The sequence below is a fragment of the Corvus kubaryi genome, unplaced genomic scaffold, assembly GCF_017639235.1.
Source record: "Corvus kubaryi isolate FWS band 111438036 unplaced genomic scaffold, C.kubaryi_AGA036_p1.0 37260, whole genome shotgun sequence".
NCBI classification, from domain to species: Eukaryota; Metazoa; Chordata; class Aves; order Passeriformes; family Corvidae; genus Corvus; species Corvus kubaryi.
The window spans coordinates 4,604,004-4,627,852 of record NW_024581077.1 but is presented as its reverse complement, the minus strand read 5'-3'; positions in this window follow the sequence as shown (position 1 = coordinate 4,627,852).

The following is a 23,849-nucleotide window of genomic DNA, read 5'->3' as shown; positions in this document are numbered from 1 at the left end:
ACGAGGCCGCTCTCACAGCAGCGTGGAGTTGGTGGAGTGGAACCACTCGCAGGGCACGGGGCCGGCGGCGATGGCAACGTGGGGCCGCGCAGAGCCCAGACACGCGCCAGAGCGGAGCAGCCGCAACACGGGAGCCCGGCCGAGACATTGGAGTCGGTGAGGCAGCAGCCACGCGGGATCAGCACCCACGACAAACACGCAAGCACATGATAGGAGAAGTTGTAGCCACGAAAATCACAGGAACTGTGAAATGGTACAATGTCAAAAACAACTATGGATTTATAACACGAGATGATACAGGGGAAGATTTATTCATCCATAGAACTGCCATTAAAAGGAATAACCCTAAAAATTACCTGCAAAGTGTAGGAGATGGGGAAGTTGTACAATTTGATATAATGCAAGGAAAGAAAGGTTTACAAGCAGCAAATGTTACTGGGCCTGGAGGTATTCCCGTCAAAGGCAGCCGTTATGCACAAAATTATAAACAATATCCATCCCAGCAGCTTCCCTACCCACAACCTACTTTCCCCTTTTACCCTATACCCAATATAAACCCTTCCCTAAATTTACCCCATCCCCAGTTTATTCCTAATCCGTTTTTCACCCCATGGCTTCCCTATACAATTCCCTTTCCCTACAATTCCTCTCCAATGCCGAGGGGGGGATGAAAAGGGGGAGGGAAGAAATTAAACCCTCTCTTGCATCAGTTTCCTCACAAAGCATGCCCAGAGAGTCCTGTCTCCCTTCTGTCAGCCTTAAGATGTTCCAGAGAATCTGTTTGGACATTTAAAGACTCAGGAGGGTGGCTTGTTTTGTTTTAAAACTGTTCTTGTTATGTTTATCCAGTTGTTTTCAATGTTAAGTTTTAAATCTCCTTTTGTTAAAAATAAACGGGTGAAATGTCGGGGTCCCTCCCTCCCGCCATGGAGCCCTGGGAGAGGGGCCCTGGGGGGAGGCACGGGGCTTCCCTGCCCCTGGTCAGCCTCATTCCCCATTGGTTGTTTTGTGTTCCCCTGCGCGGGCAAGGACCCTTGGGTCCCGTGATTGCAGCAGTTCCTCAGGAGAGCCCCGGCCATGTGGTTGGAGAAATAAACATCTCTGAGACATCTATCAAGAATTGGTCCATATATATTTCTTTTCCTTGTTTGATACATCGTGTTACAGAATCCCCACTGTAACAGTAGAGTATGATGATAATGACAAAAATATACACTGTACAAAATGTGGGTACAAATGTTGAAGGGGACAAACTGAGGGAGAACATTCATACAAAAGTAGATCACTCTGCAATAGCAATCAGACAAGAAAGGTTTATATGAAAAAGGTGAAAAGCAGACATAAAAAAGACTCCCTTCCATTTTCATAACCTGCTGACTGTATGAAGAATGCTGACACAACATTTCAGAGACATGTCTCTGAAATACACTTCAAGATATGAAAGTACAGTCTCAAAATCAGAATGCTTTTACATATGATCAAAGTAAAGCTGTGAGTGAGCTAATAGCATCCTTCCGACTATGAGCCAGAGCATCAGAGTTCAGTCAGTCAAGATACTGGCCCAAAAATATGCATTCACACAGACTGGTCCTGTAGATGCTAAAAAACAGGAGCAGAGGAATTTTCCAGCTGCTGAAGCATTTTGTGAAGTTTTCCTTTCTCATGCTTTAGCTGAGAAACAGTGAAAGATGGTTCTGTAAATAACTGTCTATCTTGCACCTGCACGGTCTTGTTTTGGTTCAGTGAAGAAAACATTTTGAAATAGGCATTGTAGCATTCAGCCAGTCAGTCTGGGAGGTGTATGGTCAAGCACCCAATAATGTCATTTCTCTATTGCGAACCAAGTTATATAAACAAGGTGATAATTAATTAAATAATGCCGTTCATCCTGGACCTAAATTCATGTTGTGATTATCACCGTCCCTGGGGACAACAGCGACATGGTCCAGGCAAGAAGGATGCGAATTGCTCACACTCTCCAGTCCAGTATCCATTCTGGTAAACTTTATAGAAGTGAATACATGGGAAATGCCCTAAAAGATTCAAGGTACTCCTTCACATCTTTCATACATGTTGCAGTTACATTATCTGCTTTAAATATTAATATCGGCTGTAACTATGACATATAAAATGCAAGAAAATCATCTTAATTATAAGGCTTTGGAAATATTTTATGAGATAGTCCCATGAACTAATGTTGAAACATTGGCCTCTATGTACTTAATAAGGTTAGGTGATTTTTCTGGTGTGAGATAGAAAGTGTTGTCAAAGGAAAGAAGAAAAATCTCTTGCATATTTTAAGCTAAAGACACAAAGTTATGGAGAAAATAATTGAAAAATGGTCATTTATTAACTTTAGACTTGACATATGAACTTCTGTTACTGCACGTTCCCTCAGCCTGTCCTGCTGAGGTAAAGAAGTTTATTCTAATATATTTTACCTTGCAACTGAATTTCATTAAGCATAATGATAATTGCAATATCCCATTCAGAGGGGGAAAGTCTCACACCACCATGACAGTATTCATTTAGACTTCTATAATATCTAATGATCATTCCTGCAATAAAAGCAAAAATAAATAAGTGAACGACCTGTTACTCCATTCATCATAGGTCCATTTTAGTCGAGTTCTAGGGAAGAAATTACAATTTGATGCCTTGTGTAATAACCCCTAGTATCTCAACTAATGAGCTTCTGAAGAGACAGAACCATTTACTTTTATGTGCAGCTGACTATCCTTGAACTTTTCTTGGTTCTATATATAATTTATATGTAGCTTTTATAAAGTCAGTTTCTTTAATTTTAAATTATACTAGTTAATTCCTCTTTTCCTCTTAATGATTCCTGCATGTGTTGATATTTGTAAAGAAATATGAATAGAAAATTGGGTAGCATAGTAGAGAATTAAATATTGAAGATCAGACAAAGGCCAATAATACAAGTTTTGTTAGACTGAAACTTGTGTGAGACAAACATGCAAAATCAGTCCATTTCCCCAGAAGAGCCTTTATTACACATAGTAGATAAGCAGGTTCTGATTATTATGTTTGGATAGGATTTTCACGTACACTTTCTATATATTAGTACTCAAAGCTTTATCTAACCAAGGCAAACAATTTTATTCAACAGGCATCTGGAAAATGTATATAGGAATTAAACTTTTTCTTAGTGAAAAATTGATTATTCTTTCAGAAAAAGGTGTCAGGTTGTTGTTTTTTTTTCTCTGAGTCTTCACAGTAAAATCTCTCAAGACAGCTGATAAAAAGAACTCGGAGTGTCTAATCTATAGACTTACAAAGAACTGCAAATAACCTGCACAAGAAGTAGTAACTCACAGAGGACAAAGAAAATGGTCTACATTTTAAGTAATGAATCAGGTTCTTCTTTTTACTTTAATTTTTATTTAAGTTTGGCTAGTATACAGTTATGAAACATTGTACAAATTATTTGATCTTTTATTTTAATTTCATTCTATTTTTTGAAAATTGTGTTTTAGGCTAATATATGGTCATCATCCCCAGGAGAACTACGTATGTCCATTATTTCTTCTCTGTAATGTTCAATAATAAGGAGTCATTTATTTTCAAAAGATGACAAGATACACTGCAGAAAGGAATAGACTCCTCTCCATGCCAAGCTGATTTTATTCAACATTTCTTTAGGTTTGTCCTCTTCTATCCAAGGCATTGATGTAGACATTGTGCTTTCAGTCATTAGGTACATTTATTTTCATGAAACTGTAAGATTAATGTTCCTAAGTCACAGTACCATAGTTTAGATCCAGATTTTCCAAGATGCACACTCAGGTACCATGACACTCAGCACTGCCACACTCAGCTCTGGAAATGGAGTTCCTAATCTCAAGTAGGGGCCTAAATTCGTTTTATACAGGGGTCAGATAGAGTTCAGTGCTTAGTTTCACAGCCCCCTATACACTGAACTGACAAAGCCCAGCAGTAAGCCCTGATAGGAAAGCTTTTCCTGGCTGTCAGCACCACCCCCAGACTGGTGGCTCAGGCAAAGACCCACTTCGTTCCATTGCTGCACAGAAGCCCATGGCACTTCTTTTTGCACAGATGACTGACCCAGGTCATCCTCGTCAGCTCAGTCCACCCTGGAGCTGGCAACATAAATTCAGTTCCCTCTGCAGCTAGAGGTGGTTTGAGCTACACACCCTCTCTTGTTACAAGTTTTTTATTCACACTCAGTTAGAGCTTACTGGGATAGTGAAATTTCTGTCCTTCTTGACTTTCTAAAGCTATAGTAATCACCTGGAGCAAGCAAGAAATTTGAAAATACTGACCGAAATTAGAAATATTTTACAGAAAATCTGATCATCCTAACTTCCAGTACAACATCAAGTACTAAGATGTAGTTCCACCATTCCTTACTTCCTTTTGAACTACACTGTGAGAAAGATCAATGGAGCTTAATAAAATTCTTTATATTCATATATCCTGTATACTAATACTTTTTAGTTTGAATATATATTCTGCTGGTTAGAATTCCTTTCTGCTTTTCTATGTTTGCAATATGACTTTTCTGGCATCCTGCAAGCTTATCTTAAATAGTTAACTCCTAGTCAAATAATATTTTGCTCTGAAAGCCTTTGATATGCAAATACAGCAATGTAATTTCAGACTTGACTTCAGATTAATATCCAGTAATTACTTACAAACAGGTGAGACTCTTTCAGTATTACTGACCCTGCTTACAGATCAAAGACCTGGCTTAGCTCCCATATCAAAGATGTGATTTAACCTTTTCCGTTTCCTCACAGGGAAAACATCTGACTTACAATTACAATAATCTTTAATTGTCAATGAATAAAAGCACAATCAATTAGTCAAAGACAGCAACTCTGTCAATTAGAAGCAGCAACAAGCATAAAACCTGACCTACAAGTATGAAGATTCAGGCCGGATTCTTAGTAGACCTACCCATAAGCTCCACCATGGGTGGTAGACTAAATTCTCTGACTTATATCGTAAAGAGCGCTCCAGAAAAGAATCCTGATACAAAGAATACCCACTTCAGAGGAAAGAACTTTCTATTACAATGCTCTGAGAGCCCTGTCTAGCATGTATTGTTTTAGAGTATGCCCTTCAACCGTTTTATGGATGCACATTATTATGTTAAAGAGCATTTTCATAGGAGTAAGTGGGGATTACTCTTGTGAGTAATACTGCAAAATGTATAAATGTAAGATCAGAGATTAATTCCTTTTTCAAGTTAATAAAAAATTCAAGAACATGTAATATGCTCTGTATATATATTAACCAGTCTTCAGTAAGGAGTAAATTGTGTTAAGAAATAATTCTCATTGCTTCTCCATCAATGTTTCACTTAAAGTTTGCAGCACTTATATTCATATATTCATATTGCACATAGTTACACAGGAAAACCATATAATTTCTATTGTTCAGTCAGGTCTCAAAGGCTTTAAAGAAGAAAACCCAGTGAATGATCAGCAAAATTATTAATTTGCAGCAGTCTTTAAATACATTCAAATAAATATTATTCAATATAAAAACCTATTACTGCAAACATGAACAACAAATATTGTTACAATGAATTTACTCCTCTCTTTTAAGTCTCTAGCTTACAAACTGGGGAATTTTATTCTATCTTTTATGCCCTGTTCTTTATATCCACATATGTGGATATGTGACAGTGATATGTGAGTTTTGCAGATTCCTTCTGCACAGCATAAGTGCAAAAGAGTACACAAAGCATCTTTTGCCTCCTCCCACATCAGTCACTAATATCAGCAGTCTCAGTCAGCAAAACTGTAAGAGTATAATTGCCCAGGGATTTCTTTCTCCATGGTCCCCATTTTGAGGCGCTTAGTTCAAGCTACCAAATGTCACAACTGATGTGTGCCAATAAACCAATATAATGGAGATGGGAGCCTAGTGGCAAAAATTTCTTTAACAGCAGTGCTCTCTCACCACAGACTGCCTGATGATGCCAGTCACTTTCATTTCTTTTCATGTCTTTACCATTTTCCTCTCTTACTTTCATCCATGTCTTTCCAACAATTTAATCCTGATACCTTCACACTCCTTCCAGATGATGATTTTTAACTCTATTAAGAGTTCAAGACCAGGTTGGGTGCAGCCATGAGCCACTGGTCTAGTGGAAGGTGTCCTCGTCCATGGCAGGGAGGGTTGAACTAGATGCTTTTAAGGTCCCTTCCAACCCAAACGATTCTGTAATTCTGTGACAATGAACCGTTTCACTGCTTTGCTTATGCTGACCCATCTCTGTACACTCATCTGCTCTCTCCTGCGTGACAGTCTGAGCCAGTTGTAGTGAAGACAAGTTGTTTGATCTTTTTTCTTATCAACTTAAAACACTGAGGTCCTTATCAATGACTAAGACATAACACTAACATACTTATTGCAATACATTCTAGTAACAGTCATAACATTTGGAGCTATTAGGGAGCTCTGCTTTATTTTCAAAGCTAAAGGACAAAATTCTACTTCCACCACAGTTAGTACCTCTGAATATCGTATGAAAGAGCTGTTTGCTTTATCTGAGTCTTTTCTTGCTTTGGGACTATTTTACAAATAATATGAACATTTCTTCACAGTCGCATTGCTTTGCAAAAGATATCATTTGTTGGCAAGAAAACAGCCTGCAAATCTTTCTTTTCCAGGACAAATATTTCTTATTTATTATTACTTTGCCCTAGAAATATATAGTAAATAACACGTTCAAGTCATCTTGGCAAGGCACCATTTTTGCCTTTGTCATTCTTCAAGGAACTAGAAAGCCAGTACATTTTTCCATTCAACTTGTGTCAAAGATATTGGCATTGCTATAGAAGATACCAGCCATTATTTGTTGCTTTGACACTCAGAGTACATTGGTTGCAATTTATTCAGTTTGTATGGGCATATTATCCTCTGTATGCACTCTACTTGGAAGCTTTGCACAATAATATTTGTCATATTCCCCATTTCTGGCTGCAGTTAATATCCACGAACAAGAAAAACACTGCAACTTAAACTCAGCAAGCCAGAAAAGACACCAACATTACTTAGGTTTATATTTCTAGGTAGAAGAATACCTCTTACTGCTTTAAAATCTGCTAGATGAAATTCCATCTTCTATTCAAAAGAAATCTCTCAGTCCCTCAGTGGGATTCAGCGGGATTTTCAGGTCTTGAGACACAGATCTGGTGTCCTGAACGTCAAGGTTCAAAATGGAACTTTACTGTAACCTATGGGAATCTTCGTGTGTAATCTGCATAAGAAAATTTGTAAAGTCCAGATTGAAGTTTGTCTCTGCATTCTAGAACAAGCTTTTAAATATCAATTTGAAGTCCTTTTCTAACATCAGGGCATCTACCCTGGACTGCCAAAGCATGTACCAAATCATTGAAGACTGACATAGAACTGAAAACACAGCGATAAATTCAGATAACACAAGGCAGAAAACCTCTGTGAAGGCAATATTCTTTGCCAGGAATTCAGCACAGACAAATCAGGTGCTGGAGCAACACTTTTTGTGTAAGGACCAACTGAACTCCTGGTCACCCATATCTCTACAGTAACAAGCCCTCTGAAGAAGCTCTATATTGCTTTGCATGCTTTCCAGGTGAGGACAATGATTAATCCCTTATGTAATTTTTAATTCTCAGATCAGATCAGCAATTTGATATAGGCTGAGCTGAAACCCTGAGAGACATTCATACCACCTCTATGTGTTATACAGCTCCCATGCAAGCCCTGGCAAATGCCATCCAAAAAAAAAAAAAAAATTAGTAAAAGCTGGATTTCATTTGTGTCTATTTTAGCCCTCCTCCTTCCAAAGACAAACAAAATCACATAGACTGGAAATAAGTCTTCATTTTTACTGGCTTTGTAGGCAAGGAAAAAAATAATTACTTGTCAATGGGCATAAAATACAGGCAAAAATTCTTTCCATAAAGTTGAGAATTTTACAAAAGAAATGCCAAATGCTCCTTGAGGACTAGCTGTAGGATGATTTCTCAGCAGTAAGGAGATTAGAGATGTGACACATAGATTAGTTGGAATAAGAAATTACCCACTGTGCTAAAGGAAACAATGAAATTAAGTATGAGCATTACTCATTTTTCCATAGTCCTTTGGTCCAGTTTTGTTTAATGAAATACATGTACGTTTTTAATGCTTATTTTCTTGTCCAGTTGAAGTGAAATGGGTACTCTATCAGGAACATATAATAAAACTGTCTTCTAACTAAAGCACACTTATAAAAGGTAATCAGATTTGACAGATTTAGCAATTTAGCAGAGGATCATAAAAATAACCAAATTTTCTTCATAAGCCTCTTGAGCTATTAAGCACCAAAGTTTCATATCCTAATGAGACTTCAGAAGAAGAATATTTATGGTCATTTGAGAACAACACATATAATAAAATTTACTTACAAAACTTCTACAATTTATTTATTTATTCATTGAAATATTCTACAAGAGAAGATAATAATATCCAGTTTAAAAAAAAAAAGTTCAAGTCCCTACTGGCAAGAAAAATCTCATCACAGAGGCAGCAATACAGGGGATGTGTGAGATCTAGTTTATAGTTTTAGGTTACAGCGTCTGTCATTTGTGTTTGTCACATGGAGTCTGCATCAAATGCAAAACCCATCAACATAAAGAACCATTCACAGTGGGAAAAGGTATTATCATCCCACCAAGTATGAAAACCGTCTCCATCACAACACATGATAGCCCCAATGAGCCATCAAGGAGACTGCAATTTTTTGAAGGATCCAAACCTAAATCAATTGCTCAGTGATTAATACCACTTAACCTATATACTTCTCTCCCAGCTGAATGTGAACCAGCTTATCTTCCTACGTCTGCTTTTAGGCCAAGTCTACCCAGAGCTATAGTATATAGGGTAGAAACAACTCTGTTCACTCCTAATCTCTCTCCAGCAATTTTGCACAGGCTTGCAGCCCTGAGGAAAATAGATCAAACTTTCCTGTGAGCTACACAGTGCTGTATGTGTACCATATAAATACTTTGACCACAGCAACTATGAGGTTGTTTGACTTAACCCAGGAGGCTTAATTAAACTCTAAATTGGTATGATACAGGATGCATGCATATATCTATATTGCTGTAACATATGTAATTCTGTGAGACTTATCACTTATTCCATGAAATGCAAAAGACTGGATTATATCCTAAACCTCATGTGAAGGCAGTGAAAATAGAGATGAAAAGACTGTTCTGCTTCTTTCCATGTCTAAGTCCAACACATTGCTAATAAAATTTAAAAAAAAAAAATACAGCAATAGAAAGAACCAGATGATTTCCTTCTCTGCTTCCAGTTTCTCATGTGACCTTCAGTAATTTCAGCCTCCCTCAGTTTCTCTACAATTTCACCTCTGTTTTTATCTGAAAAATTGGCATTAAATTATTTTCTTCATGGATGACTTTATAGCAGATAGTAAGGATTATATAAAAAGTGGAAGAAACCTGCCAACTACTGTTAGAAGAGCCTTTTCACTTCTAGCTCCCTTTCCCTTCACTGCTTCTGCCACTGTTTTCTGTTTTCCACATCACAATGAAGCTACACAGCACAGGGAGAAATCTTCCTTCAACAGTTGCATCTTGTGATTTTGCAGTGTTTCATTCTTTTGTTCACTTGCACAGAGTCTTTCTGACAGAAATCAAGTCCAGGCTTTTCCTCCTGGACAAGATAGCTCCAAAGTGAATTTTTATATTGTCTTTGCATGATGTTTTTGCCTGGGAGAGAGTTAATTTTCTCCAGAATAGCTGGTATGCAGCTGTGGCTTGGATTTTTGCTAGAAATAGTGTTGATACACACCGGGATGTTTTTGTTACTGCTGAGCAGTGCTTACACTGAACACAGAGCCAAGGCCTTTTCTGCTTCTCACCCTCCCCAACCAGTGAGGGGGCTGGGGGTGCACACGGAGCTGGGAGGGGACACAGCCAGGACAGCTGATCCCAACTGACCCAAGGCATATTCCAGACCGTAAAGCATCATGCTCAGCATACAAAACTGAGGAGAGAAGAAGAAAGGGGAAGAGGGGAGACATTCAGAGTAATGGTGCTTGTCCTCCCAAGTCACCATCACATGCAATGGAGCCCTGATTTTCTGGGGATGGCTGAAGAGTTTTCTGCCCGTGGGAAGTGGTGAATGATTCCTTGTTTTGCTCTGTTTGCATATACAATTTTTCTTTCCCTATTAAACTGTCCTTATCTCAATCCACAAGTTTACTCACTTTTCCAAGTCTCTCCCCTGCCCCACCAGGGGGAAGTGAGGGAGCAGCTGGATGGGGATTACTTGCCAACTACAGTTAAACCAAGACACTTGGTTATGCAAGAAATGTGGGCTTGAAAAGACCTGCTGTTGGACAGATTGAATTGTTTGGAAGATAGTTAAAATGTTCCCTGAGCAGATTAGGCCAAGCAGTGTCAGTGACAGATGAAAAGCAAAAGATTTAGCATCAGAGAAATTTCAAGGTTTACCTGGAAGGAGAAGTGGAACACTCACTCACTATTTGCTTTTTAAGCAGCAAACACTTCACTCCAACACAGCTGAGAAGAGTTCATCACACATTCATGGTTATAATATGCCAGGGCATCCACATATATTTTTCATGCTGCATGCTCTGACTTGCAATACCCTGCATTATCACGGTATAATCAGGTTTGTAATATCCTAGATTGAAACTAACCACAACATGGGAAACTAGACAGGCGAGCAAAAGAAAAATTCATGGATCCGTTCTGGAATAGGTTCTGTCCTCACAAACATTACCCATTTCAGAGGACACAGACTCAGAGCATCCCTCGGGCAGAATGTAGTAAGAGATGTTATGGCAGTAAGGAAAACCATATTTATGCCATAATGCAATAATAGCTCAGATGAATACCCCTGAGCCTACAGAGTTCACTCAAAACCTTAATGCTAAGCAGAAATAAGACACAACAGGGAGTCTTCTCACTGTCTCTTTTCAGGTTCCTAGAGCTGTCAGGGAAGGTTACACTCCCTATAAAGTGCTCTGAATCATGCTCTGAAGGATAGTACTGCTGACTTAAGAGGGATCATCGAGTAACTTCTTGGCCATTTTGCTAGACTGACAATTTGTATTGGAATCAGTATGCATGAAATGGATGCCAAGACAGCTGCAGGCATTTCACTTTTATACCATTGCAGAGGTACTGAAGCAAACTGTCTGTGGAGATCCACCTCACAGCAACAGAAACCAAGAAAACTGTGGGACAATAAACTCAATCACAGAACAGGGGGACAATGACACAACCGTCTGTAGAGCTCATGAATTGCTGGTCTCTTCTCCCAGTCACTTTATTTCCCAAAGCTGACTTTAATGCATGGAAGAAAAAGTAAGTTGTGGGTCCTCAGGTTTGCTCCAGAAGGAGGCAAGACTGCTGAGAGGGCTAGTTGTGTGGCCCACTACCACAGTCTGGTGCCAAATATGAGTTAACAACAGAGGGAACATTACTTACAATCACTATGAGCATTCACTGTAAGTCTGCATGTGAATCACTTATGAATCTCTTATGAAAATGTGGAAGATCAAGAGGGCAGAGTCATAAGGGCAAGGTGGCTCTAACAGGGAAAGAAACATTTCCAGATGCAGGAGCACTGCTAATTCAGATGGCCATCTCCTCTTTTAGTTTTACTGCAAGACATGTGGTGATATTATTCAATTGGCATGGAAGCTGGAAGATGGTTTGGTCAATAATCATATGCGTCTTTTTATTATATAGTGATCCTCCCTGTGATGGATTTTATTCTTTGTTGTAATTGCAAAAATAATTTGAAAGGTACCACTCTTTTCTTCCTTAGATCCCACACTATTTTTGGCTCTTGTTTTTCTCAGGACTCAAATTTCATAATAGCAAAAGCAGAAAAGTGCTATTATCAGGGCAAAGTTGATAGAGACTTTAGTCCTTTCTTAGCAAAATTTTCTTTTGCAAGGATTAAAAACAAGGAGTTGTTTCCAATTCCTTCTCTTACCTTGTGATAAAATTCAAGAATAAGTTTTTTGAGGGCTTTTTGGGTTTGTATGGGGTTTTTGTTTGTTTGGGGTTTTGGGGGGAATTTTAGTGGGATTTTTTTTGATTGGTTGGTTGGTTGGATTTGGTGCTGCATTATCAGCCTAGAGAATTTTATTGGTTATGGTATAAATTCATAATATCCTGGATAGTTAACGTTTTAAATGGATATGGCAGACCAAGGATAGGAGAATGGTTATCACAGAGGTGAAAGGTGTTACTCAAAGGGATGTATAGGGTTAGTGTTTGAGGCTAGAAATAGACCTCAGGTTCAGACCTCCTTGAAGAAGACCATGAGATGACAGAGCCTATAACCTCTTCTTCTCCCCATCACCTTTAGGATTAACATACCACAGCAGTTTTCCAGCTTCCCCCCATTCCAAATTCACATTGAAACCAAGGTCTCAAACACCCCAAATCACTCTGCCACTACACATTATTCCTAATGTCTCACCCCACACCTGTATCAGCATGTGATAAAATTATGCAGAAAGAAGATAAATCACAGAACTGCGAGTCTGTAAAACCAGCTAGGTTTACAGTCTAAATATTGATTGTTCCATTTCTGTAATGCTTAGCCTGCATGGGAGTGTCATGAATATATTATGGATGATACTTGGGTCAGAGTGTTGGATTTAGACATTTGGACTGTGCCCTGGTTCTAGCTTGAGAAAACTCCACAGCAGTGACACTGCTGCACACATATCCTAAATAACAACACTGAGATGTGCTTGAAATTAAGAGTGACAGAATAATTTACAAGCAATGTGGGATGAGATTAGCTGTAATGAAATGACACTGACCAAAATGAAATTCTGAATTGAATGATTTCCTAGTAACAACAAGATTACTGGGATGCAGGACTAACCCTCTGTGTGAAATTCTTTATTTTTTCAGTCATTTATCTCAATGCAATCATCTGAATGAAAGTTGAGGTAGGACCAGAGATTGCAAAAGGAGAGTTTGCTGGTATGCAGAGGAGAGAGACGGAATGTCTTAATACATTGTTTAATAAATAACCAGCATGTGTTTAAAAATATCGTGCCTTCTTATTACCCAGCCACAGAATTCATAAAGTGCAGTGGCACCAGCCAGCACTGGATTAACAGGAGGTAAATGAGAAAAACGAACAAAAGCAGAAACTGCTCCCATAGACAGAACCCAAACATTGCAACCAAGTCTTGTTTTAAAAAATGGATCTTCAACAGCAATGAACATGAGGTAAATGGAGTGAATAGGGTGGTACCATCTGCAAAAATGGCAAAATTCCTAGAACAGTGATGAGGGGTGTTCAGTGGCTCTTATGGATGGCAGTATGAGACTTTGAAGAGATAAACTGTGAGTCTTTTCTGATCCAGAACTGTATGAAAATGACAGAAATTCAAACTCCAACATCTATATGCAAATTTGGAAACATTAGAGATTCTCTATTAATTGACAGGATGGGCTGTGGGATGTCTGACCCTACATGACTGGAGAGATTGCTGAGAGGAAGATTTCACCCTGCAGAAATGCATCTTAATAATAAGGGCAGCAAAACTGTCTGGAAAAAAGCTCCCAGCAATGACAATCTTTGGTTCAGAACAAATACGGTCAAACTAAAGGTCAAAGACAAAGTAACAAGCAGAAGCAGAATGACCAAGAGGACCAATGCCCAGTTTATGTATAGAGGGAAGAAATACAAAGGCAGAAAGAGCACACAAAAGGGCAGCCATGGAAGGGAACGGACAAAGCAAGCAGAATATGTTGCAGTTCAGAATGAACAGCTTCTGGCGGAAGAGAAGGAAAGTTAGTGTATGATGGAGAGCTTGCTACTGTGGGATGAGATGGATGATGAATCTGACTCATGGAAGATATTAGAACTGAGAGGAGCATCACAGATGGAAATGCAGAAATATTTGTTAAGAGAACTCTGACTCAATTACCTGCTGGAAAGCTTTCTAAGAAAACAGAAAAAGGCTTTTTCCCCCCTTTTTTGTTTTAAAGGATGATGGAGAAATGGAAGCTTATTCACAGTATCTGGAGGACAACAACTGAAATATTCCTATTCATCTCCTTCTCACATGAAGAAGCTGATCTGTTCTACTTTGTAATCTTAATGATCATTAAGGGTTGTAGTGTCTGGATTAAAAATGTTTGACCAAAACCTTTTTTCTGGAAAAATAGAGAATAAATGGAGGAGCAAGTTTGAAAAGGCAGGATAACCTATGAAGTGGTACTTCTGTTTTGAAAAGATGCTTAAAAAAATAGTTAAAAGTAAATAAAATATCCCAGAATCTGATGTGCTTTCCTTAAACAGAAAAACATTTAGAGGGGCATCTGAAGCCCCACTTACTACATTTCCCATTTGTTAAATTGGAAAAGCAAACCATTTTACTGTCAAGCAGTAAGTGCAAAAAGGGAGAAAGAACAAAGAATGATGAAAACATTTATTGATGAAACTGGTTCAGCTTAAACTAAAAATGTCAATACTCTGTGTTAATTAAATCCTTAAAAGTGATTTGTTTTTCAAGACAATATTAATTAGAGAACCTTCACGAGAGAAGACACTGAGAGTTGTATGTCAAGTGACAGTTTTTACTGTACATCTGATTCTCAGATCTCACTGACACAATGAACCCAAGACAAAACATTCTCTAAACAAAACATGCTCCCTGAGTCTTCTTAAAATAAGGAATGCAATTTCTCAAATTGCATATTGTAGGCTCCTGCTCTCTATATGACCTCTAGCTACAGTTCCTTCTCCTGTTTTCCTTTTTGACTTTTCCTATATTACCTAACCTTATGTGATCTGTAATCAGTTGTAACCTGGAGCTTTCATAAGTGTAAGATCATTCCCACAAAAGGACAATGGTATCTGCTGCTTCATAGTTTTTCCCAAACAGATACTTTTGGCTCCCAGTGATGGTAGCTTTTGTTTCTTATATGAGTAGACAAAATCTTACAAGTGTGAGCTTTATGTATTAGTTTATATATGACCATAGAATAATAGAAAGGTTTGGGTTGGAAGGGACTTTAAAAATCATCAACTTCCACCCACCCTGCAATGGGCAGGGATACCTCCCCTTAGATCAAGTTGCTCAGATCACCATCCAGTCTTGCCTTGAACACCTCCAGGGATATAGATGTATAGCTGACGTCTTGAGCTGGTGGCGAACGTGAGATTCTGTGCTGTGTCTGTCCTTCATGAGTACTTTACAAACTTCTTTGGTATTTTGATTTGTGTACTACTGAGAGTATACCTTTCCTACAAAACATTTTGGAAATTGCTTTTGGATCAAGAAATTATATTTGTCTTGAAAATTCCACACAACACAACACAAAAATTCCTATTCATCTATGATTTTTCTTTCATAGCATTTTTTCTAACTTTAGTATTCTTGCTCCTTTATTTTTTTTCATTTTCCAGGACATAGGAAACGCTGTCCGACGGTACTATTGATACTTGCCATCAGCAGAGTCAGTAGTGTCTTTCTTGACACCTTCAATGTGTTTCTTGTCCTTGTGGTGATACATTTACCTTTATCCTTTGTAACTCCTGTACAACTGAATTTTAGTCCATAGGAGAAAACACCATCCACCCTTAGTTTGCTGCTTCCAATGAAAATTGGTTAAAATGAGATCACCCAGATTCAATTTAGACACAGTCCTCTCATGCCCAGGCATACTTCAATTTATTTATATTTTGAAGGTCATTTTTTTCACATCAATGATTCAACACATGTTAACAATTCAATCACTCTTGATCCTCTTTTACCTCTCTGGGAAGGCATTAATTTAATTAATTTTTGAATTAGCAAAGGAAGAGAGCTTAATTTGATGAAAATTTCATACTCCCACTCCTCCTGAAAACACATAGCTAGACCTTTAGATCTAGATCTAGATCTTCTAAGATATTTATTCCTACTTATTCCTACTAAGGATAATTTGAAGTTTTTAGATTAACCAACTTTTAAAACCTTCAGTGTTTCTTTCAAAGGAATGGAGATGCCTAAATGAGATACAAGTACCTAAAAATCCTCTGAGAACTTGGAGTTTAAACTCAGTTTCTCATTTACCCATCTATAAAACCATGACAGTATTTCAGCATTATAAAATGCCAAGATACAAAATATTTTTGAGATGCCCAGGTATAACATTCAATAAATAAATGGCAGTGAAACTCACACAGAGTATTTAAATAGGCTTTAGCTGACTTAAGTGAACCTGGGAACAGCTTTCATCTCCTACGAATGGACTTTGAGTTTGTACCCCTACAAAAGCCCTAAATTTGTTTATTGCCATGCACCTACAATTTTCTAACCAAGCGATGTATGCTATCTACCATCTCATTTGTATTTTTTGGGCTACTTTCTTTATATGAAAAAGGCCCTTCCCTGGAACCAGAATAGGTACTATAAATTTTCAAAAGATATTTTTTTTAACTCTGAGATTTCAGGAGAATTTTCTTTAACAGAAAGATAAACAATGAAATCTCACTGGTGAAAGAAGCAAAAAAAAAAAAAAAAAGAGAGAGAAGACTTGAGCTGGAGATGGATCACACCTGAAGCCTTTCTCTGATATTTTATGTTTCAATATTTTTTCCACAAATCTCAGAAATTATGTATTGTTTATTTTGATATCAGATTTAATCAAGACATAATTAAACCTTCAAAAGGAGGTCTGTAATGATTTGACTGGCAAACTTTAAACATGATGAAGAAGACAGGTGTCAATGAAATACATTTTCTGTAGATGGAATTGGTCACAATTGCTTTCCAGCATCCCCTTTTATTTGCATATGTATTTACTGCATTCTATTTTTCATAGTGTTTCAGAGGTCTAATTTCACACTTGCTTCCATCAGCTTTGTGCCCTGCCTGTAATTTGAAGTTCCAGTAAACTGTTTTTTCTACTTCCTTCCTTGAGTACCAATAAAACCTCCATCTGTGTTAAAAAATTAATATTGATGTGCAGATTGAGTATAAAAAATGTACCTAGACCAGCTTCAAACAACTCCTGATGATTTCATTAAATCTTTTTAATAGCCACTGTCAGTGGGAACTCTGTGTTCTCAGAGAAAATGACTTGCTCTATTTCTTCAATATCAGTATTTGATTTTTAAAGTAAAACAGCCCCAAGCTAAAATAATAGACAATTATTTTGCCCACAGTCAAATTGAGATTGTCAAGTAAGATCCTTTATGGGACATGCAGTGGAAGTACCATGTTTACTTGGAAACAAGAAATTACACTTTGTAATTTTGTTTTACTGATTGCCCTATTACAAAATGCTGGTATATTAACCGGTTCAGTTATTGCTTTAACAGTTTTATTTCAGAGTGGGAAAAGGATTATACTGGTCCAAGGACTTTTATGGCTCTTCCTTCTTTAGCTTATTAGGTATACTAACTGAAATGTGATTACAGAAATCAAACATTACAGTAGATGGGCCAGCATAAAATGTAATATGGAAAACTCTCATGATTTATTCAGGGTACTTCCCACAATCTGTGAATTTTATCAGGACATAAATTCAGATTGCTTCCTCTCCATTTCAAATTTGGAAATACATGTAATATATTTCAGTAGAGAAAGTAATATGTCAGACTATAGAACAGGTAGCAAATTCATAAAGCTCCCTCAAAAGATTTCAGGATAACACAAAACCATTGTTTTCCTCACTAGATCTGGGGAAAATCTCTCTCAGCTAGGACTGTATATGTAAATTATCATGAGATGAAGTGGTATGGATTTATATGTACACCAGCTGCGCTGTGAGTAGCAGTTTCCTGCAAGCACAATTTTATCCTGCAATAACCTGTCATGACTTGCCCTGCAGAGAAACTGAGAGCCTGTTCAGAGTCACTGGCCTGGAGTAAATCCCCTGGCTTTCTCCATGTCTGCTTGTTTGGATTGCCATGCAATTAGAATCAATAAGAAAATTGCTTTTTAAAATTCTTTCTACTGATTCTATTTCAGGCAACTTCTTTTACTGTAAAAAAGCCACTTTGGTGAATCTCTTTCTTTTAACTGACTGATCACAGGCTTAACACCAAGCCTATGTTTATAAGGTCTTGCTGAGTGCTGGAACGTTAAAGGTAAGGTTCATTACAAATAATTTTATTTATTTAAGTCAGGCATTCTGTTTAAATGAGTCAGCAAATACGCTTGTATCATCAGTAGACACACAAGATCCCATAACAGGCCATAACAAAAGTCCATCTATTTTGGCGTCTTTGCTTTACAGGGGCTTACAGCAGAGTAACATGAATAGAAGGAACTTGTAGCAATATTTCCCCAAAATATTCTCACCCTTTCCAACCCTTTCTAGCTCAGCGACTTAAGTCTTTGTTTTTATACCCTGCACAGGGTTTTCTTCCAGGAATCTGTCTGGTAAGTCCTTGACCCCATGTCATCTTTTAGCATCCCAAATGCAACATGGGATAAAGTTCCTTTGCTCAACCCCCTCTCATGAAGAATCAAAATCTCAATATCACAGATGCCAAAGATTCAATAAGGCATCTCTTTTCCACATATCTTTTTCTGACAATTTTAGGTTTTCTATTCAGTGAAAGACACTCTGTGCATCCATCCAACATGTTTAGCTCTTCTATCAGTGGAAGACACTGTACCTCCATTCAACATCTGCTTTGACCTTTTCTGAATTTTTCCCAGTTCTTTCATATATATTTTGAAATGGAAGTAAAACTATGAACAAAATAGAGATGAACAGTGGATTCATACAGTGAATAACTGAACTACCTGTCTGGCAAGATATTATGTCAGTTACTGTGTTTCTAAAGCACGTGATACAATAAGGCTCTGATCTAACTTTGAACACACTATTGTAATATAGGTAAAAATAATAAGATGTAACAGGGTTCTGATGTAACACACCTCAAAAAGGGTTCTCTGACACTGAAAGCAGATTTTTACATAGGTATGAAAATATTATATAGCTATATTTTGAAAGGAACCTGCATTTTAATTAACATATGTTACAAATGGTTGGGCCATGTTTATGAACACAGCTTTTATCAGTTTCACAGGATTATTTTAAAGGATTTCTACTAGTGAAAGGATTATCTTTGCTTTCTATTCCTAAGTATGCAAGTGGCTGATGACTCTCTGTCAGGACTGCAAAGGAGCTTTTCAGTCACCTGTCCCATACAGGACCTGGTTATTCATGAGGGCTCTCTGTGGAAGCATAATACAAAGCAGAACTCTCAATATATTATTGATAATTCATTGAGTCCAAGGGTAAGAATGAAGATTTTTCATATTAAACACAATAAATTTGCATTGTGTATGTGCATGAGTGGCTCTGGTTTCTTTTAGACACGTATCTGTAAGGTTTGCTCATTAATTGAGATGGTAGTAAGAAGCAGAGAGACCATCCAGTTCATTCATGAGCATTCAACAGTCCTCTCTAATGAAAGCAAAATTCTTGATCTGATCAGAAATTTTTGCATTATTAAAATATGGCAATCTGAAACATACATAAACCAAGAAACGTGGCAGCTGTAATAAAACTTTAAATTACATATCAGAATGGAGAAAAATGTGCATTGAAATCTTGACATATTATTGGCCAAGAATGTCTGCATCATTTATGAGGGCTGCTCAAGATGAAGTTTTAAACTGTATTTTCTGCATTTTAGTAAGGAAAAATACATGGCTTTTGAAACACTGCAGAGTACATTATTAAAGCAGCATAAATCTTATTAAACCATAATATACAATCATAGAAAATTTGAAAAGTGTCCCTCTTTCAGCTCTGGTAAACAGTCAGAACTATGGGTACTATCCAAGAGCATAGTACAGACACATGAATTGTACACATACATCCCTCCACAGCAGATTGCTCTTCTTTAAATTCAGTTGATTGTTGAAGGAACTTATGTTGTATGCAATTTGTGTGTCATTCTTCAGCAGCAATGGGATTGTTGAAAAGTTGCAAGGGTTAACTCCAGTAGAACAAATACCTGTAGAGGATATTTATTGTGCAGTTGCCAATGTTTTATTGTCTAGCGATATCAAAAAAAACTTATCACTTAGGCAGCTAAGAGAGCTCCTTCATTGCCTTGGGAAAAAAAAAGCACCTCATATTTCATAACAAATATCATAAGTTTTCCACATTTTATCACTGCATTATACACTAGGGAACATTCTGCCTTAAGCTATCACATCTGTCTCCCATGTTGGCTGTCCTTACACAGCAGGATGAATTAATCTGCAGGAGCATGTTATTCCCACACTGAGATTTTCAAGTCTTACTTCAGGAATCTGATGCAACCCTTCGTGATGGTTTTTCACATGAAGATGTGACATGTTTGAGAAAGGAGGGAGAGCTAAAATTTTCCTCTGGATGAGGGTAAACACTGAAGGGTTCATGTCCAAACAATAACATCAATTCACAATAAAATCCTTTCCTGGATTTCAAAGATCCAATGTGAAAGACAAATTTATAAAGATTCTTTTGGTCAACTGAATGATGCTAATTCTACAGTTACAGAAGAACATGAATCTTATGAGGTTCATGAATTCTTGGGAAGTTATGTATTTATCAGCAAGCAGAAGAGAATGCCATATCTTTTCCCGACACGCCTACGCTCTCTTTCCAAGAGAATATGATAACATTTTCTAAGATTTCTCTCAGAATCAGAATTCAAGTATGCAAACTTATTTTATTCATTTAATGGATTTAAGTTCATTTCAGAAATCGGTAATAATTGTTTTTTAGATAAAGTGGGAAGACAGTGTAATACTTCAGTGTTAATAATGGATGACTGGAAAAAAGTATCTCAAAAATTAGAAAGAGCTGATTTACAAGAAAGCATGGAACCACTAACTAGAAGTGTCTTTTTTAAAAGTGATCTCAATAAAGAGGAAACCAGATTAAGGCTCCTTAGCCAATATACATAATTCGTGAACTTCAAGAACTCATAAAACAACATGCTTTCATTAGCTTCTTGTTAATCCAAAGTGTCATTTTACATAAGAAAACTCTAAATTTGGAGGGAAAATCCCAATCCTCTCTATGAGCACTCAAAGCTGTGTTTAAAATGAAACAAATTCTTGAAATAAAAATAATTCTAAGTTGGAGGAAAATAAGTTTAGGAGTATAAAATAAGTAAACTTAATGAACACAAAGATAAATCTTGTATTCTTTCAGACATTACTCATATAGCTTGCAATCCATCAGAAAATGAGTTTAAAGTCCCCTTCCAGTCCCTGGAGCCTGCATCCCATACAGGTACTATACGAGGCGCCTACTTTAACATACAATGAATCTAAGTAGCTCACAGATTTCACTCTGAGGTGGGGCCTAAGTGTTGAACTGGAATCTGAGACAATTCATTGCAATAGTGAATGTAATACTGAGTTAAGTATGCCCATGAATTCATGATTTGGCAGTTCATAATTTTGATTAATTTATCACATTATAAACTCATTCCCTCATTAGCACCAGGAAAGCAAGAAATTCAAAACTTTACTGACAAGTGCTTTATTCTGGCTCCATAGAGAATGGCCATGGTTGGATGTCTTACATGAACTTGCTCTACTAGAAGCAAATTGAAATTAAGAGCAAATTTTATTCCTTTGTTAGAAGCAATTATCTTCTCACCATAGCTTCCTATCAACTACAAATTCAGGGCTGCACCCTCTTTCAGGTATGTGACTCAGTATGATTTAGTGAACTCAGTCAATCAGGAAATAAACACTGTTTCATAGAGAAAAGGTGGAAATTTATTACAGCTTTTTACTTCACAGATTGTTAAATTTACTTGTCACAGTCAGAATGCAGATCACATGCTGCAAGTCCAAGTAGACATCTGGTAGATAAGTTATTTCTTAATGCATAGGTATTTTATTTTTTATTTATCTCCCTATACCACCATTCCCCCACCATCAGCACAATTTTCTTTAAGTATGTTTGAGGAAAAAATACTGCACACTATGGTAGTTTGACCTTGGCTGGAAGTCAGGTGCCTACAAAAGCCATTCTGATGCCTTTTCCTGGTCTAACATTCAAGAGTCAAACATGGTTAGAAGGGAAAAAGGGATTTTACCTTGGTATTTATTTTGAGGATCCTTAGGTGCACTATGTTTAGGTTGAATGCACCTCCATGCACACCGCGTTGCACACCCCCAAAAGATCTGGTATAACATTATAGGTCTTACTAATTAGCATATCTATCAAAGATTCCCCAATGAGAGGCTCAAATGAGCCCCCCCTCCCCAAGGAGCCTTCCCCTGGATGGTTCTATCTTAGCTTACAGAATGTGTTCTGGAGAGGACCTCGGGGTCTGGGGCACACTGATCCCTAACTATGAAGCTTCTAAAATGTTTAGTCTCCTAGCTGAACAAACAAGTCCAAGAATGTAGGCAAAAAGCACTAAGAATACAGAAGCTGTAAAAAGGTATAACAGGGGTATAAAAGAAAAGGCAAAAAAATCATCCTGGAACCAATTCTGTTATTCTGCTCCTCAGCTGAACAGGGAACAGAGAATGTAACAAAAGACCCGTGGGTAGGGATAAGAACAGGGAGAGATCACTCACAAATTACCATCCTGGGTAAAACTGACTTGACTTGGGGAAATTAATGGAATTTTTTACCAGTCATAATGAGAGCAGGATAATGAGAAGAAAACAAAATCTTTAAAATGCCTTCCCTGCACTCCTCCCTCCTTCCCAGGCTTAACTTCATTCCCTATTCCCTACCTTCTCCCTCCCAGCAGGGAGAGAAGTCTCATTTTAGGATATGTATCTATACGTAAATGTAAAGGTTCAAACACCAGGTAATTTTCTGAGAAAAGTCCCATTCTGCAAGATATTGCACAATTTCCATTAAGAGACTGACCATGGCACAGGGAACTTAGATTTTAAATGTACAATACAGGGCTAAAGACAGAGTGATTTCCCTCTTACTTTTCAATATAGTAGGAGTAACATTCAAGATATCTCAAAGGACATATTTCAGTTGCTCCTATTCAATGGCTCTAAATACCTCTACCCCAGTACCAAAGATCTTCCTTTCACCATTTTACTTCTATGGCATTCATTGTTTATTACAGCAGAGTAGATTAAGAGCTTTCCTAGTGTCACCAGGGTGGCTTTTTGTCTGAATTGGTTTAGTTTATCTAAATTATGCTTACAGTACAAGAAAGAAACTATTTAGCCTAAAAACAAGAATCTTAGACAATACTTTACAGGAGATTTAAAGCAACAGACTTAAACAAGTATGCTATCTAATATCCTTCTGTTTATCTAGTATTTCACAGAACACACAAAGGCATTATTGCAACCCCAATGAAAACTCTTGGAGTCACTATGAGCCTTCAGTAATGGATAAAGCATTATTGCTATGTTGAAGCCTCCAGGAAAAGTCAAAATTTAATATGAAAAGTAGAAGTGAAAATCAAGTATTTTCCCCCTCTCTCTAAGCAGCAGACTAGAAAAAAAGCCATGCTAGCTAGGCACTTCAGCACTTTTTGCTCTCCATTCAGCCAAGTCTTTTGTCACTTTAGGACCTATGACTGAACTTGAAATCCAACACAGTGTTAAACCAAGATTTTTCCCTTTCTAAAGAAGGCAGTACGTAAGTTTGTCAGCAGGCAATAGTGAAGTACATTTAGAAGCTGTTTCACAAATATAAAATTATTGAACTGGCATCAGGGCCTCATTTTTATTTTAACTTCTTATGTAGACCTTTGCTTTTACTAGAAAACATCAAAAATATGACAGCCAATCTGCAGCTAAGCACCAAGATCTCTTCAATGTCTTATTTTCATATTTTTCTTTCATGGAATTA